The following is a 4,583-nucleotide window of genomic DNA, read 5'->3' as shown; positions in this document are numbered from 1 at the left end:
TGACCAAATGTTGGTCCGGCGGACCAGACCAGTCAGTCGGATCAGTCCATGTTGGTTCAGACCTGGCTGGTCCGGCGGACCGAAATTCTGGTCCGTCGGACCAACCAGTCAGACGAAGCGTGTGCGTGGTCCGGAGCATGTCTGGTCCGATGGACCAAGATTCTGGTCCGCCGGATCGCGGACTGTCGGCAAGTGACGGCTTATGTGTGCTTGGTCCGGTTGACCAAGAGTTGGTCAGCTCCGGACCAGGACACTGAAAAACCCGAACTTTGCATTTTCTCGCCTTTTTCTTGGTAGGAAGCAAGTGGGGAACTATATACTCGACCTAATCCCGACCCTAAGCCATCAGATGAGCTAGGGAACTCTGAAGAAAACTCTCTCAAGCTCAAGAGAGTGTTCTTGATCCATACACAAGAGATTTGATCTCTTCAAGCCCTAGCAAGCAAGTTTCCAAGTGTTGGAAACCATCCTAAGGGTGTGGACTGCTCAAGAGGGTGTTGGCTTCTTCAACACTTAAGTTGTGATCAAGCTAACCTTCAGATTGTGAATCAAAGGTTAGTTTTTCTCTCCAATAAGTTCTTCATCGAAAAGATTGGTCCGTGGGCGTTCAAAATCATTTTGAACGCTAATTCCGCTGTGCAAGCCCGCAGTCCAGATCCTAGCACAGTTTTGAACCGGTGGCCGAGGATCCCATGTGACCCAGCCTCTAGATCTTTGCTTGTGAGTCGTGCTTTTTAGAGTCTTTTAGGTTTTTAGGGTTTTTGGCTTTTGATTTTGGTTTTCTTTTTTATTTTCTTTGGTCTTTTGTGGATTCACTTGGTCTCGAGTTTTTCTTTCTCTTTGCCGTTAGCAAGTTTCTAGTACATGACGAGGAGCTCTACTCGGAGAGAAAACCTAGTCTATGATCCAGAGATTGAGCATACTTTGAGGGATATCCGACTGCAGCAGAGGAGAGAGGCAATGTCGAGGTCAAGCAGTTCTCAAGGCCGTGAACAAGAGCAGGTGGTTCATGATGAGGAACACCACGAGGATCAGAACCACATGAACCCGCTCTACGATCAGCAGACCGAGGGCGAAGCTATTTACATTGCAGAGGAGAATTTGGGTTCATACATTGCACTGAAGCACACCCAACTCCTATCATGCATCAACAGACCGCCCATAGACAGTTTCGAGCTATCGCCACAATGCATCACGATGTTCAGTCAGGCGAGTTTCAGAGGGCGAACTACGGAGTGAAGGGATTCCTGTGATCTCTACACCGAATCTAATTCCTATGAGATCAATTCTAGGGTTTACGCAGCGGATATAAAACAAAAATTTTCTATAAACCCTAAAACTATGCATATATGAATCGTAGAAACGTTAGAAAACTTACCTCAATTGATCCGGGCCTGTTTCAATTAGTGTGTTTGACCGATCACGGAAAGGAGGAAGATTACCTCATCCTCTACACGTATCCCCACGACGGAAAGGATTCCAACGGCTTGGAACTTGTCTGCTAAGACTGAAAAACTCGTTCTCCAATGCGCCAGGGTTTGAGGGATCTATATCAGGGTTTTTGGACCTCCAAGACATCTCAAAAGGTTTGAGAATTCGTCCTTGATAGCTTTGGAGGCGTGCCCCAAGTATATAAATCATAAAAACCCTAATTAGAGTAAGATAAGGAAATCCCGACGTCTGGACCGAGCAACTTTTGCTCGTCACCTCTGGACCGATCGATCCATGCACCTGGATCGATCGGTCCAGCCCATTGGACCTGTCGGTCTGGCCTCCGTGCCTCCGGGAATTTACCGTCTTTTCTCGTGCATTTGTCCTTTCCTATGTGTGTGACCCTTTAGGCTCATTCGAGATAGCAGTATAACCCGAAATCTCCATCTCGGGTATACAAGTCATAGGCGGTCTCTAGCAAGACACTATGAATACCTAGCACGAATAGAGTTTGTTCATGATCTTATGAACGTCAATGATGATTCCGGTTGATGATCCTTTTGTATAACGATATCATATGTCGAACATAATGCATGAAAAAGTCACCTTATCTGATTCGATATGAAATAGACGACGCTCGTCTATAGTGTGGCCACACATTTCTACACTCTTGCTCATACGAGAGGCCCAACGATATCTCTCTCTTTTACGAGAGGTACAAATCTCATCTTGATTATCTACAATCCAGTACATGATTCGTGTCGTACATGATATAAGCCTTTATAGTCCTCCTGTTACGTAGGACGTGTGACGTATTCAAAGTACGCAACTCCTCATGTTGGATTCTGTTGACATCTCAGGTCATAGGATCCAATCATGGAACCGTCATATGAGATTCAAGTCATGACGCTAGTCCATGTGACAATCTCATGTGGGTCATTCTAGTATTTTGTTCTCCAACGAATACCTATGATTGTGATTGTATCCAATACTCATGATCATCTTTATGATCATCCATCACACATCATACTAGTCTTAGTACATCATTGTTCCCACAATGATATATGGCTAGAGAGTTTAGAATTGTTCATAACAATACATGGATTTTATAACATATTAAAGTATGCATAATATGTAATGAATCAAACACCCGTCCATATAACCAGAGTAAGTGTCAATACATCAAATTTATCAAAATAAAACTCATATAACAGTACATCATAAAGCACTCAACTAACAATCTCCCACTTGTTATACTCATGGACTACTAAACATCGAAGCCTGCTTCAGTCCATAAATGGACCTTTGAAGCTTGCACACCATCTTCGAGTTCCTTGGATCGACAAAACCTTCGGGTTGTGTCATGTACACATCCTCGGTCAAGTTCCCGTTAAGGAACACAGTCTTGACATCTATTTTCCATATCTCATAGTCGTAATATGCGGGTATGGCAAGTAGGATCCTGACGGATTTCAGCATGATACAGGCGAAAAGGTCTCATCATAGTCAATACCATGAATCTGACGGAATCCTTTCGCCACAAGTCGTGCCTTATATGTGTGCACGTTGTCATCCATGTCTGTCTTCTTTCTGAAGACCCACTTGCATCCGATGGGTTTTACCCCTTCAGATGCATCAACCAGAGTCCATACTTGGCTGTCTGACATGGATTGCATCTCAGACTTCATAGCCTCGTGCCATTTCTCGGAGTCGGGACTCGCCATAGCCTCTGGGTATGTGGAAGGTTCATCATGTTCTAATAACATGAGCTCCTCATTCCCAGTCACGAGAAAACCATATCTCGCAGGCTCTTGGCGAATCCTATCTGATCTCCGAGTTCACTAGTCGAAGGTTGAGTCTCAACTGGCAGTGATACAGGTTGAACGTCTTCAACTTGTTCTCTCGGCTCAGCGTCTATTTGTTGCTCTCGAACTTCCCCAAGTTCGATCCTACTCTCACTGACTCTTTTGGAGACGAACTCTCGCTCCATAAAAATCGCATTCCTTGCAATAAACACTTTGTTCTCTCCCAGAATGTAGAAATAGTAACCCTTAGTTTCCTTAGGGTAACCTACAAATAAACACTTGTCAGATTTGGAGGATAACTTGTCAGTCATGCGACGCTTCATGTAAGCTTCGCAACCCCAAATTCTGACAAAAGACAATGCGGGACGCTTCCCCGTCCACATCTCATATGGTTTCGTTTCAGCCGACTTCGTTGGACTCCTGTTCAGCACGTACGCAGCGGTCTCTAAAGCATAGCTCCAAAAGGACTTCGGAAGGTCTATCTGACTCATCATCGACCGAACATGTCTAATAGTGTTCGGTTCCTCTGTTCAGACATGCCTTTCCACTGTGGCGTTCTAGGAGGAGTTAACCGTGATACAATACCACAATCAACCAGATAGTCAGTGAACTCTTAGCTCAAATACTCGCCACCACAATCAGATCGAAGTGTCTTGATCATCTTGCCAAACTGGTTATGTACTTCCTCACTACCCATAACAACAAGCGAGTTCAAACCAATAAGAAGAAACATAGAAACAAATAAAGAAGACTCGCAGCGATCTCTCGACGACGATTCTTCAATCTCTGCTCCCGGGAAACTACGTCTTGATTCTCTCTCGAGTTCTCTGGCTTCTGCTGTGATCTCTCGATGACTTTTGAAGCCCAAGACGTCTCCTATTTATTTGCTTGGCAGCTGGGCTTCTTCCTTTGCTGAAAACGGAGGTCCGGATGCAAAATAGGAAGTTTTCCCGTAATGCAACACGGCCATGTCGAATGCAACACGGTCCGTGTCAATTCTCTGTTAAAAATCTGCACTTTAGACATGGGCTGAACACGGGCGAGTTTGAATCAACACGGCCGTGTCGAATGACAACACGGTCCGTGTCAATTATCTGAGCAAAACTTCACTTTTTTCAGCACGGACACAACACGGCCGTGTCGAATGCAACACGGTCCGTGTCGATTCTTCAACTCGAACATGCTTGACAGATTTGCTCATAACTTTCTGCTCCAATGTCGGATTTGTGCGATCTTAGTGTCTATGCGTAGATATTGAAGAGAGCTTTCCAATGAGGTAGAGAACACGCAATTTGGACTTGTAGAGTGGAAGTTATTGGACTTGCAAGATCTAACTTTTTAGGCTTC

This window comes from Tarenaya hassleriana, unplaced genomic scaffold, assembly GCF_000463585.1.
Source record: "Tarenaya hassleriana unplaced genomic scaffold, ASM46358v1 Cleome56, whole genome shotgun sequence".
NCBI classification, from domain to species: domain Eukaryota; kingdom Viridiplantae; phylum Streptophyta; class Magnoliopsida; order Brassicales; family Cleomaceae; genus Tarenaya; species Tarenaya hassleriana.
Note: the sequence above shows the minus strand (reverse complement) of the source record.